Source organism: Lepisma saccharinum, chromosome 25, assembly GCF_977018435.1.
Source record: "Lepisma saccharinum chromosome 25, izLepSacc3.1, whole genome shotgun sequence".
Taxonomy (NCBI): Eukaryota; Metazoa; Arthropoda; class Insecta; order Zygentoma; family Lepismatidae; genus Lepisma; species Lepisma saccharinum.
The window spans coordinates 58,210,001-58,225,579 of record NC_139253.1 but is presented as its reverse complement, the minus strand read 5'-3'; positions in this window follow the sequence as shown (position 1 = coordinate 58,225,579).

The following is a 15,579-nucleotide window of genomic DNA, read 5'->3' as shown; positions in this document are numbered from 1 at the left end:
GTTAATGATAATATTTATATTATATGAATATGTAGACGTCGACGTCAAGTTTTTGCGCCCCAATAACAAGTATTTTCCTTCGGATATTGGATCATGACCAATAATTCTGGAAATCCATTCTGCCATCGCAGAATGATAATGATTAAACCACAACGGTTTTAGTTTCTAACTTTGCCACCATAATATGCTAAGCATGTTTTAGAATGAGTTGAGAGAATTAAAGATTCTTCAAGTTTTAGTAATGTTAGTATTTTAATGCATTTAAAGATAGCATAAATAATAATTATTATTTTATTTCAGGTAGTCAGGAGTAATTCAGTCTCAATTTTTCCATTACCTTGTACCTCAGTACGGTTCGATTGATTTTAAGTATTTAAAAATTAAGATAACACCTGAAATTAAATAAGATAAGTTTGCAGTAAAATTTAAAATAAGATAAGTTAAACAGTGCTAAAAATTTAGAGAATAAATCAATTATATCAAATAAATAAATTAAGCAGATAAATTGAGCCTAGATTCAGAAATAATTAAGTTGTTAAAATACCTACTAATTTAAACTAGGCAGGTTTAAAGTACGTGTTAATTTTGAAGAACTGTTTGTTTTGATTGCCTAAGCAACATGAAAATCATTGCGATTTTAGTTATTTTAAACAGATTTCTTCCATACGTAAAAGCTTCAAATTTTATTTATCTGTTGAAAAAGTCCTTTGACTATCCTTATAATATTATTACAAGTTTATTATTAACAACATTTATTATTAGTATTTTTATAATTTTCTTAATTTGTTAGTGTCAATGTCAACGCAAGAAATCTATTACTTATGACCAAGAGTGTACCAACGAATTAGCGTTAAGTCAACTTAATAACGATTCACCGTCCATTGACCACATTTACGACGATGTTGCATCAATTGTTGAAGTGGTACCATTAAAAACGAGTCACCCGCCAATACCCCCACCCCTTCCTCCATCTGTTATTATTCAGCCCAGTGTACAAGAAGAAGTTCAAGATTCATCCCGAAATATATTAGTCACCAAAGACGACATTTTAGATTTGCCGAAGAATATTGTATCTGTTAAAGATAGAGTTCAGAAGTTTGCCGTAAGCAAGGGTCCAAGTTTTGTTCAAAACAGCCGCAAAAATGAAAGTGAATTGACTATTTCACCCTGTGTCCAGCCAATTGTAAAAGTTAGAGTTATTTGTAAATCAGTCAACAGCAAAGTCGAGAAAGTTCCAAGTTTTACTCTAAAAGCAGAAAGTAAGCCAAATTCTCAGGTTTTCAAACCTGTTGTTTCTTTTACCGATCATATTTTTTACGATTATACGTTTGCTTAGAAATTTTATTATATTCATTATGTTTTAAATTTTAAGTTATAATCAACTTTTTAGATATTATTGTATTTTATGCAAGGTTTATTAGTCTGTTATTTTGCTAGCACCTTCCCAAGTTTTGTTATTGTAATCACGGAAGTGTTCGAGTTTTTTAGCCATGCTGACAAATCACGGCAATTTTCTCTCTCTCTCCATCCCGCCTATGACGACATTTCAAAAGTCCTTGACTTCATGTAGATTCTCGCAGCTCTTACTAAACCTTGTTCGTAATCATTTAAAGTTTTGTCAACATTCACGCGTCACTCAGTGTATCAACGAATCATACAGCGTCATTTTCTTCCTCCGCCTGTTGGAATGTCACCTTTGCCCGTTGCCCGAAGCAACGATTTCCCCCCTCAGCCTCTCCGACGGAACCCGAAGTCGCCGATCACGGCAGCGAGCCTGCGAGTTCTCTCGCTGTCGCTGTAGAGAAGTTTCAGTTAAGTCCAGCGACCACAAAATGCAACTTGGCACAACTTAGAATATCTGATGTCAGCAAATTCCTTTTTCCACGCTGAAGCTCTCCCAAGTACTTTGAGCACGCTAGAAGCTCAGAAAGATTTAGCATGGAAACTACAACGAAAAACTTTAGACGCTGAATATTTTTTTGAACCAGTGGCGTTCGCTCATTAAATTTTCATGGGACCAGTTTAGTTAAGGATATAGCCATCAGAATTTGATTTTCACGATAGAATTTCATTTCAACAATGTTAAGGATATTTTATTTTACATAGATCAATTTTGCCATCAAGACGTCGCATTTATGCACTTCAGATTAATCACGACTAATAATTTTAACAAAGGAACAACAAGACGAACTTTTTTTGAGTTGTTCTTGCAAAATTTTCCCGTTTTTCAGGGAGATATTTCTAGTAAGTAATTTTTTTGGGAAATCGACGTATATTTTATTAAAATCAGGATAAAGTCAAACGAAATTTTGATAGAAATCAGGGAAATTTTTACAAAAGGACAATTTTAGCATTTTATGCACATAGAGTAATCAAAATTTGTCAGCAACATTCCCGGGCTAAGCCTCGGTGATAAGCACAGGCATGTGCAGCAAAAGTCGCCACGGCACCCTTCCAAATTTTAACAGCATTGTTTACCACAAATGTTATAATTTGAGAATTTATTATTATTATTTATATTTATTATTAGGAAGTTTAGTTCACTTACCCAAGTTGCACCTTATTCACCTTATGCAGCAATAAATTCATTACTTCTTACTGATTAAATTCATGTTAATTTTAGTACAGTAGGTAATAGCTAGTAATGTTTATTCATATTTTAATATATTGCATAACTATTCTCGATCTATTTTTGGACAAACCTAAGGGATTGACACACCATTCTTATATGAGTCAAGTATATCTTTTCCGCGGCGGGACTGTTTATAAGACCAAGTGATTTGAAGTATACGGCGGACTCGAGAAGTTTTGAGTGGTTAAATTTCTTTTGTTTAAAGAAAATTTGGAATTGAGAAAGTTTTTATTATCCTTATTGTGTTTTAAATTTAAATTTCACTCTTTTGATTCCCTGATGCTATATTTGTTACCACCTGGGGTTTCAACGAAACTCAGAAGTAGCATTTACTGAATTTTTTGTTTTACATTGTATAATATTGAACCACGCAGATTGCACCGGCCTATCATTTATTAGAAGGCCATTAGAGGCTTGCCAAAGCAACCTCTTAGGACACTAATAGCTTGCTTTGAGCAACTCGAATTTTATATATTATTTTTTTAAGGGTTCACAACATAATAATTTATTTTATAATTTAAACAGAATTTTAAACATGTTTGCAAGACTTACTTTTGTTTATTAATTCTACATCTTGTAATTTTGAGGTGAAATCTATTACTGACAATAAATTATTTCAGTTTAACAGAACACGTAATGGTATTTTAATATCAGGCTCAGGTCAATTTATTGTCATTCAGAATTTGAATAATAATTTGAACACCCACAGATCAATTCAGATTAACGAGGGGCAATCTATTTTTTTTAATTATCAGGATTTTTCTCAGATTATTGTGGATCAACAAATTTTACATACAAGAATTTTAGCTTTTGAAAAGGTAAAAATGAAGGAAGTTGAATTACCACTTAATATTCCCAAGAATTTATCTGATTTCACTATTCCTCAATGGACTCCGCTTGATCTTGCCTTAAAGCAACTTAATCAATCTATTAGTAAGAACATTTCATTTCAGGAATTAGTTTTAAACCCTTTGCCCATGTATATATTAGTTTTTATTATTTGGAATTTATTGCTAACGGCAGCATGTGGGTATTATTTTTATAAGCACCATCAACTTGCGAGACAGGTTCATTCAGAGCAGCACAGAAATAATTTATAATTTAAGGCAATACATCAATCATGGACATTAATATTTTAATTACGGTTCTATATTTTATTTAAATTTTCCTTATTTATTTTCAAAGAGTTATGGCAGTTATTTAATCAATTTATTTTAATTTAATTTTATCTTGATGAGGCAATTTAATTTAATTTAATTTTAAGAAAAGGCAATGGAATGAGTTTTGTCTTGTGTGCATAACCGTGAATTAAAAACACCTATCCTACGCAGTTTCCTTTCATTTTTATAATTTTCCTCTTATTTAACCTAACCTGTCTATACGGAACGACGTGGACGAGCAATGCCTACACCAATCATGGGCATTTTTTATGAAGGACCTCCGCAGAAGCAGGCAACTACCATGCAGAGACACTCATCACCATACTACAAGGAAGCATACGGACATTTTCTACTATAAGAGGACTACATTTTTACCAGGAAGGCTGTATTCAACCAGGAATTTTCCAGTTTAGTGGATTACAGACTATCAACGACACCTAGTGAAGGAACCAGATAAAATTTCCCTCCACACTGTTTCCAGTTGGGACAACTTTTCCCCATCTCCCAAGTTCTACGGGTAATTTATTATTTTTTTATATTGCCCCAAATTAAGTCAAGACGACAAGCAATATAAAGAAGAAGAGAAGTAGAGAGAACATATATTATACAAGCAACAGTTTCGGTCACAACAATAATTACAGAATTGTTGTTCAAATTGTGCTACAGTGTTTTCCCACACATACACATGCAAGCTCATATCATGTGTATTTATGTGGATATTTACCGTGCATTATGGGAAGCAATACTTTTCCATAGCCCTTCTTCACATGTTCAGTTCCGTACCATGCATGCTAACCAGGTTTTACATGCATTGTAGTTCACATCATACTACAAGGTGGCGACAAGCGCCAGTTGTGTCAATTAACCAGCGCTAGCAACAACTAGTGTATATTTTTTAAGAATAAATTTTCACAACGGATAACCAACAGTACATGCAAGCAATAACAAACATAACTACAGCACTTTCGAACATTTCAAGAAGTATGCTTTTGTGCCAATGTTTTATGCCACACATTTTGACATCCGGACAATTTTCTGATATTTACAATCAGAGTAGACAGTTGGTAGATATTTGCAAGATTTTTTTTTCTCCTTGTGCAGTTAAGCATCAGTATTTACAAGAGTATATAAATACAAAGCCATATATACATTACAGTGTACGAATAACATAGGCAAGGAAATCGAACATTATATTTAGGTTTTTGCCTGTGACAGTTATTCAGTGTAAATAATTATGTGTATCGAACATTGCATACTCATACATAGGAATTAGCAAGATAGCCATTGAAAGTTCATATATTTGAAGAAGCTTATTTGGCTTGCAGAGAAGGGAAGATATGATATAAATAATGCATACCAATATTTTCCTTTCGTTTGGTCTTAAGTGAAGTGGCTATACATTTAGCAAAACATATTACATTTTGGTGTACCCAGGCTTTTCTACATGCAGAAACAATGAGATGTGTATATTGTGATAATGTTGCAGCGAACACTTGTGTCTATATGGTTATTTACATTTTACTCACATATGTGACAACCCACGTTTTTGGGTAGTTACTTATAAACCTTTTTTTAGTTTTCACAATGTATTTGAAGGGTCCACATGAACAGAAACATTGTGAACTATGGTTTTCCTTACGAAAACACTTCAGCCATTTGCCCTGGCGATGGACCACTGACTAATGACCACGCGCTTGCGATTTTTAGGAATGAGCAATTCTACATCACAACAACTTACGCACGCACAATTGTGTTACATCGCGAATTATATGATTTAAAGACATGAACTTTTGTAATTACTAGTCATATAATCATACATAATATTGTTTTTATGTCATATCGACGTTCGTATTTGTTATTATCAATTGTAATGTTTTAGGGAATGGAATATAATTTTTTTTCTTTTTGGGGTTAGGAAAACAAGAGAAAGCTATGTTTTGTTGGTTTTAATTTTTTATGTTTGTTTTTTCTAAGAAAATATATGGAATTGGCAAACCTGGGTCATGTCAAGCTTTGAGATTTGACTTTTAAATTTTGAACATGGAAAACTTTTTCCACGGCTGTAGAACGTATCAATCCCTAAGATTATATGTTTATTTTATTAACTCTCTGAATGCTTCACGTTGACCAGGGCATTCACTTGTTTTTCTCAGTTGTCTTAGCCTCTGAGGCATGTTTACAATGCACTGTGTTGCGCTATGCAAACCTCCTGAGCCATCCAGGAACAGGTAGTTTCTTCTGCCTACGGAGTCGGCGGTTTGCATAGTGGCAATTAAAAACACGATTCGGCATAGAGGAAGAGCTCGATGGCCTAGTGATATAGAGGTGAGACAAGCTGAGAGGGGACTGACTTTTGGATTGGAGTTGAGAAGGGAAAAGTGGTCAGGAGAGCAGGAGGTCAGAAGTGAGACGACGCTCTGGTCGACAAACTGAGAAGAAAACAGAGGACTTCGTATATTCTATTCAGCCTAATTCATCAGATACACAGGTAATTATCCTAACACCCAGCCATGATTCAGGTTCAACGGTTCACAAAACCCAACGAGTGACCATTGTCTTTTCTGCAGTTTAGTTCCTTAGTGTGATTTTGTACCTTTCGCATTGCCAAGCGTTAACTCGTCATGCCAATGACGAATGCTCTCATCAGATGATGAATGATGAGTAATTTACATCACCCATTGATTAATTGGTTAACATTCTAGGTACTCGTAAGATCCCACGAACTTTAGGGTTCGTTACGATATATATATATATATCACATCAATGCAAAAAACTAAAACAGTGAGATAAATTGATTTTTTCTTTCCCGATCTTTTTTAATTTTCAAGGCTTTTGCCCCCCTTATCAGAGGGACTGCGCACGCCTATGATGTTGGTACCTTCTTTTAATATTAAGAACAAATTAAAATAACTGTAATAATAAATTAATAATATTAAAATATTAATTAATATTGTTATTACATGAATGGGAAAAAGACGGCATAAGAATAGGAATATAACAGCACGTATTCATTATCTAGCTCATGAATAGTTAAGATCGCTTCAATTTGATAAAAACAACTGCCCTGGCAAGGTGATTGTGAAACAGATAAGGAATTGAATATTTATTGAATAACGAGAAAGGATGTTAGATCCATTTGACGAAAAGTAAAGCTCTTAATTTAATATTTAAGCATAGTACTTAGGTAGTGGTGTGCATAAATCTTCTTTGATACAGTCATCCAAAGTTGTATGACCCCAATGTAATCCTTCCTTTACAATAAGTTTGACGGAAATACACCGCTCTCGAATATACAACAGATGGTAAACAAAACAATCATATTTACGTTATTTAATTTTAGTACTTCGTAAGTCTCTCGTGGAAGATTCGGACTCCCTAGACACCCCACCTAAATAGTCCTTGGCTCTATTACATTTAAGTTGTATTGCGATGTTCGTCAATGTGTGTTTTTCTTCTTTCAGACACTCGGAAAAAGTTTTGTCTTGTCACAGAAACCCTGGGAGTTGTAAACGTGGTGGCTGAAAAAAAAGGTCTGTTATGGTCAGAGTCTCACCTTCCAGGCGGGGGTGGGGGGTGAGTAGGGGACAGGGAAACCCTCCCTCCAGCAAATTCTCAATAGGTCTCCCATGCAACGGACTTGCATTCGAAGGGGGAACTGGAATCAATGTTGGTAAGACTAGGAAGATTAAATGACATCTGTTCGGTGCCTTTTTCGAGTGACACTGATACGGGCTCTTAAGTGACTTTTTTGAGCCACCCTGTACAAAATACGAATCATGTTAAACCGTAAATAGTGTCATTATCATTAAACTGTAAATAAATATGGCAGCTGATATTTGGCTAACTCATTAAAAAAACGCAAAAGATTCGGCTACAAAGACTGTAAAAATATTTTAAGTTAGAATTATAGAGTACATCCAGAATATTTTATTTTCACTGGAAGAAAAGTTACTGAAATAGTTTAATTAACACACTCAAAAAACGTTTCCATATTAAGTTCATTAAGTTCAGTACCAGAAACAGAGAAATGAATATTTACATGTAATTTGTTATTTGCTTTAATCAAACTATTTAAATATTTTACACGTCCGTTTATCAGAAAAAGTCTTTCTATATATAAAAATAATGTATATGTGCACGGTGCCAAAAAAACATGCAAGCAATTTTAAGCGTGATTTTTTTTAAAAAATGAAAAAGATCGATTTAAATTTAAAAAAAAAATTATAAATAAAAATCATGAATTTTTTTCCACCCAGCTGTTAAGATCCGCGGGGGAGGGCATAAGTATTTGTCTTTTCGTCTTTTGAATACATAAATGTCAAAGAAAGATATGTTATAATATGTGAAAATTCACAGGTAGAACATCGATTTGTATAATTATTAATGTAAGTGTAGCCACAACCAGCCATTCTAAGTAATTACATAAATTCCCTGGAAGAATCTGAATGTACTTGAGGGAACCATATTCATTCTTGCGGACGCGTACTTTACGATTTCGTTATGTCACTGCGCCAAATATTTAATAATACAAGAACATTAAGACGTAACAGCAAAATTAGATTCACAATTATTATTATCATCATCTAAGTCCTAAAATTCAAAATTAACTGGCAAGTACAATTCATGTCCAACAAAGAAAAAAAATTGATAATTAAAGAAAGTCAAATTATTTGTTTCAATTGATTACACTAAAGATTTCACACTTATGGGGAAAATAACTATCATTTTAAGATTTGTTGATATTGAAACCGATTGTGTCGAAGAGAATGTAGGTAGATATTTTGGGCCCCTAGACAGGATTATGGTTTAGCGCACCCCTTTCTGCCCGCTCTAACTATGAAAATTCCAGCTGGATGTTACTGTAGCTGTGCCAAGTGTAAATTTCTCTGTCGCTTACTATTAAATATAATTTTTGTCAGAAATTTATTATTATAATTATTAGGCTATTATATGAAAATGATAATTTGTTGACGTTTCCTTGATGACTATTTATCGATTCACATTGATATTTCAAACTTAAAGAACGGATGAGGTGGCCTTGCATTCTGATCTCGCCCAGGGCCTCGCGATATATTGAATTTGTAACTTCTCAAATTAGTTTCATTATTATTACAAACCGACTACCACATATTTTCCAATATTTTTTGAGGGTCTTGAAATAGGTTTGTGTGTCTTCTTCATTTTATCTCACTTTTCTGGTCTTGAAATCTAAAATCTTCTCTCGGTTTAATTCTTACGTCGTTTGTTTGTTAAAAATGTGTAAATAGCATTGCCTGCGTATTTGCACCCGTATGAAGATACTAGCTAACAATTATGTTTTGCATCGTATTACTATCAATGCAGTCTGTAGAACTAGACAACTAGCAACATCATGAGCAAGCGACGATTTATTGAAAGAGATGAGAATATGCAAAAACCTTTTATAATGCAAATTCTGATTTAATGTTCCATTTTATGGCCGTAGTGTTGAGGGGTGATATCTTGAGCAACTAATTCGGATATTGAATTGGCAAAATTACACCAGAGAGAAAAACTGTTTAATTGATTGATTCATTTATTTGGTCACTTTATGCACAATAAGGCTAATCGGGACTGAACCTACAGTTTTAAAGTGGGATCCGAACAACCATGTACCTCCACCCGGGACCCCTTGATTTCAAGGCGACGACACTACCACTGCGCCATAAGGGAGCACCCCCAAAAATGTTTAATGTAGAAAAACCACGAGTGACACAAAGTTCCAAAATATTTACGATGGCACTTTTTGCCTAACTTGGTTCGTACTCCTTTACAGGTGTCAGCAGTGGCGGCGATTAGGGGCGGGCCCGAGAGGGGGCAGATGCACCTCCCTTTTTTGCCACTTTGGCACCACGCTAACCTTATGTACCAAGGGAAATTAAAATGTCCTTGCTCCTTCCCCTACTTTTCCACCTTGGACCCCTAGTTTTGGAACCCAATCTCCGCCACTAGGTGTAAGTGAAACAAATGTTTTCTACCAATGAATAAATGTCTGCAATTTCAAATTGATAAACCTTACGAACATTTGAAGTGCTCCTAGACCAGTTTAGGATCTAAAAGTTGGCAACGGTGACTGCGTGCCTCATGTATCTGGAGACGGTGCAAAACCGAAATGAGCGTTCGCTGAATATAAGCGAGCTTGGTGTTGCAAGGCCTTTCGGTTACCCGTGGGCTTTCGATGCTTGACGGGTGAAAACTCAGGTCTACAATTTTACACGCCCGCTCGCCAGTCAGGCGGGCCTAGTAAGCGAATTGCCGAAGTCCAGCTCTCTGAGCACAAAGAATGGGTTGAAAACCATAGAAAACTTTCTGTTCAAAAAAATTGAAAATCGTATTTTAATATTTTTCAGCTACGGTAAAACTTGTCACAGTTTTTATAATACATTTTGTGAATCTTGTAACTAAAGTAAAAATCAATAAAATAAATTAAACCCATCGTGTTATGTTGACAGGAAATTTGCCAAGTTCTATAACCAATAACTTATCTTTAACTTTCCCAAAACTAATAAATCAGATATTCTGTGTAGCTATTCAATCTCAATATTAAAAACTTAATTTCTATAAGCTTACAGCAAAACGAAAGAAATTAGTTCAAGGCAAACATACATTTCTCTCAACATAGACTAAACAAAAATCATTCGCAATTGTAATTTCAACTCTGTTGATTTTTACTGAGTGAAATAAAATATACAAATTGAATCAGCTAATTGCAACAAAATTACTAGCAAGCAAGAACGAGCTCACTGAACCAAAAAGGAAGGTTCTTGACTTTAATATAAATTGAACGAAGGTCCTTGATTCTCAACCCTCCATGCTAACAGTTATACAAATAAACTGACAAGACGAGAGCCTACTTAATTTACTTTGATAAAACACTTTGGTACAATTTGTATCAACAACCAAAATTAATTATGAATTAAAAAAAATATATCAGCACTGATGAATGTGATAGTATTTTAATGAGCATCCAATATAAGTAATGATTGGGAAACGAAAACACAAAATAAACGATGAAAATATGAGTCTATCTACCAAATATAAAAAATTGAGTTAGTGTTTGAAAATAGGAATTAATATTGTTGTTGAAATAGCATTTCTTTAAAAAGCATAAGGTATCTACTTTAATTCAAGGACTTTTGTTTTACTCTATATAATTAGGACTCGCGCACTTTCGACGTGTCCTCTGGCCACGTCTTGTGCGCTCGCCGACGTGGTTGACTTATTTGGAAAGTTTTGACGTAACATTTCGTTTGTATTGGCCCTAATATGGTACAAATATTCAAAATATTATTGTCTATTTTCTTAATAATAAACTGAGTAATAACCGTTTCAAGACAGTTAGTTGGATGTTTTATATTTTTATATAAACGAATTCAATTGCGACACTAAATTGTAAAAGCAATATTTTCCATCTTTTGACATTTTCACATTTGTACGCGTAATTGAAAAATAATTGTTTTCCGTCATTGCCCTCAAATTCGCACCTCTCCTCTGTAATAAATTCAGACGCTCATATTTTGAAATTCGAAAAGTCTAGCATAATTGAAGACTAAAATAGTTAAACGCTGTAAGTGCCACAATAATTCAAACACCGCTTTCCACTTTAAACTGTGAAATGTGCCAAGCTTTATAATGTGGTAAACGTGACATGTGGCTGGTAGCTCTCTAAGTAGTTCAAAGGACTTGTAAAGAGATCACTAGTGTGAACGATCTTACTGGCTGATGTGCTGAACGATGCGATTTCTCAACACTTTCGCTTCTGACACTTACATCGTTTACCACTTTTAGTCCTCAATTCACTTACAGTAGTTTTCGGGGTGAAAATAAAGTTCCCTAGCAACGTCCGTTCCCATGGTCAACAACAAGAACGGCAAATTCGGAAGAATTATTTGTTATTATACCTCTAAACATTTGATTAAAACAACCATGATGTAGACATGTTCGTATTGAGTACCAATATATAATTGTATATGGACTGAAGCTCCTTATGTAGATGTCAGTCTTATTTGAGGCAATTTTCTAACCAGGAATTGATTCATCTCTTATTGATCTGTGAGAAACACTGTAGCCAGACAATTAAGAATTAAACCAAACAATGTGAGAAGAAAAAAGCCCGTGGTAATGTGTTGCTACGAGGCCTCCGAGATACGTATACTTCGTGTATACTCTGTATACGGACCGCAACCTGTGATGCTAAAAGGACTGATGACGTCAAAGGATTAGTTGTGCGTTTTGGAGAAATACATTTATTTGAATGAGCGATTTGTACGATAAAGAGTTCCTGTAAATCTATTTATTACGGAGTAAGAATAATGATTGTTATCGCAAATTAAACATAGTTGTATCCTGATCAGTTACAAGTAAATTTATGCGTTTGTATGTAGTACGTGCAACATTCAATGGACATTTCCACTCAGTTTTTTTACAACAATTTTAAAAACTACACCCAGGAAAAATGACCCCTGCAAGTTCTCGCGTTTCTCTGCGTTCAGTTTAAGGCCCCGCCATGTTAATACGTCACTACTTAGAGAGAGCTCGTTTGTCGGCTGCTTCGAGCGTCCAGTTTACTGGGGGTAGCCCATGGTGAGCGAACATGTGCAGCAGTTTTACAAATCTGTACAGATTTAAATAATGGAAGAAGAAGCGATAGTGGAAAGGAAATGTATGCTTTGTAATCATCATTCTTCTATGAAATATCCCTGATTCTCACGTGCAAGATAAATCAAAGGGTTCTGCTGCGTGCGTGTTCTCAGGTCATGCGAAAAATATTGCTTGTAAAATTGGTTGCTGCGACCAAACTTTCAAAAATATATTTCAAACTTATATTTAACGAAATTTGCCGTAACCTATGTAGAGTAAAATAAGAATTTTCACATTCTTCACTTTATTTATAAAGCCTATTTTACTTTCTTTTTCATAAAGCAATTTCAATTTGTGTTTCATTTCTGTTGCACAAATTATGATCAAATATTTTTGTGCAGATAAGAGAAAATACACTGAGAAGATTACATCAGTTGCACAATACATATCAATACTTAGTTTATGTATAATTATTACAAGGAAATTATTTGTATAACCATGGGCGTATTTAAGGGAGGGTTCAACGGGCCCAATCCCCCCCCCCCCCTTGGTTCAGTTTTCTCATGCTGCGGACCAATTTCTGGCATTCGTGTAGGGTTATCTCATTCCATACTTAGGAGGTCTGTTCCCGAAGTTCCTTGACATTCCTTGGCTGGCGTCTGTCTACACGAAGACCAATGGTATTCCATAGGTTTTCTATAGGATTCAAATCCGGACTTCGTGCTGGCCAAGGCAACAATGGGATTTCCCTCGCTTGAATCCTAGCCATTGTTGCTGCTAACGTGGGGCAAGTCGCGTATTCCTGCTGGAAGACGAAGTATCCGTTGTGAAGCTTGTGGGCGGACGGGAGCATGTTACCTTTCATTGTTTCGATGTATTCTCGTGAATCCATGGAGCCAGGAATGAATCTCAAAATCCCGGTCCCTGCAGCAGACATGCATCTCCAGATCATGACTGATTGACCCCCTCCCTGAACAGCTTGCACGAGACATTCGGGGAGAGGTTTCTCGGTTGCTGTCCTCCGAACTCTCACTTTCCGGGAGCTGTACAGCACGAATCTCAATTCATCACTGAAATGGACCTTACCATATGCTCCATGGACCAGAGAGATATTTTGCACATCTCATGTTTGTGTCATTATGGATGTGTCAAATGAATGGATTTAAAACGTTTTTCATGTCCAAGTGGAAATGTACAATGTTAGTAAAGAAAAATCTGTGTTCAACCAGTGCGAAGTATATGACATTTATGAATTTTTGAACAAAGCTGAATGTAATATTAAGTACATGGATGCCGACCTTGTAACTATTATATTCCTTATGTTCATATTATTGCTCATACGTTGTCTGAAATTGTTCAGTTGAAAGTGCAAGAGTCCCGTCTTGAACACATTTACTTTCTAGTCACAATAGAGGATATTCACTTCCTTCTTCATGTTATGTTCAAGATTACAATAATGATGTGCTTGAAATAGGCTACATTACGTGAAAGAAATATAATGTACATCAATAGAATTTTACATCTTTTTTCAATTTTATTAGCCTATTTCACAAATACATTGTGGATAATTTTGTACCTTTGTATTCAGTAATGGATGTTATATTTTCCCTTTCTCGATTATTTCTATCAAAAACAGGAATATATTTTTGATTATTGCAAACTATATAAAAAAGTGTACTTGCGTTACCAACATTTAAGGCATTTGGAAATATAGACAAGTTGCTGAGGTGAAAATTTATCATGTAAAGAATCACGATTAGTACATTTGCATAGTCAGTCATTGTGATTTAATGTAACACATTTGCATTACTTACATTTATGTTCTATGGAAAAGTAGGAGAGCGAGATATTATCTCAACCTATTGTAAATATCACAAGGAAAAAATATAGTAATTATGAACTTACATGTCAGCGAATTTTGCATGACACGATTTCAGTACATGTCTGGACAGTTCGAAGTAAATTGTCGTTGTTTCGGATGAATGAAGCACACGCTGATATATATTTATAACTTACGCCTTATCCTGAAAAATAACTTGTTTAACTTGTCTCGTGGTTTCTACCATTATCTAGCTTGTTTACCGAAAACGGATATAATTGTACGGACTTTAGAATACGATATTCTTTTAACAATAATCTCATAATAGAGCATGAGGTTTATTGTGTCTTGCTTTTTGCTTTGGACTTCTTAATTAAAGTAAGTTGCGTTAATATTCTCAACGAGTTTCATTTTCCATGTGATCATAAATCACTTTTAGGCATGAATTACTTTTAGATCATTTAAGATTGGTGTTCTTAGCATCTAGGTATTGCGAATAAGTTAGACTAGCACGTTTGTTTCCTTAGTATTCGTACACTGTATCTCTTTGCTTGCATGTAATTTTTAATGCAAAAAATGATTTTAAAAGAATATAACCTACAACCAAACCACGGGAACTTGGGCATCCAAATATTTCTAGAAAATTAAACATTTATTCAAAATTAACACGGGAATTGAGTTTCCAAAGTTGGAAAGTTTATTCAATACGAAATTTCAATCTTACAAGTTCTTTCCTCAACCTTCTGTACGTACAATTTTACATTATTTGCATTATAACTTGGACTGTAAGTTTTTATTCCACATCAATTTAATACAAATTATATACTAACGATGATAATTATTTACGAACTTACAGTAATTTCCAAATGTAGGATGTAATTTTATCTATATCGCCTTATTTCCACTGGTGATTTGAAAAATAAAGGTACATTATGCAGAAGGATAAAGATTAAATTTTACTATTATCAATATTATTTACGTATTTGCTACTGTCATATCACATTTGAAAGGTTCTTCAATTGAAAGCAACGTTCTGGACGAATAAGAGAGGAGTATTCACTCAGAAAACTAAATAGTATACTAGAGTACTGCATTGTTTGTACCACTTTCGCTCGAAAATAGTCGATCGAATCTCCCACGCTCGATCCTGATTCACTCGAATATATAGGATATCAAATATCATTTCAATGGGGCAATAATCGTACAAATATATGGGTAAAATTCGTCCTGGTAGTTTCAGCCCGTAATCATCTATTCATTTTCATTTTTTGCGATCTATTAGTAAGATAGACTAAATTACATTTTAACATGGAGATGATGACTATGTTCACTTTAGTTTTAATTTCACTACGTCTTTCACTCCACGAAGC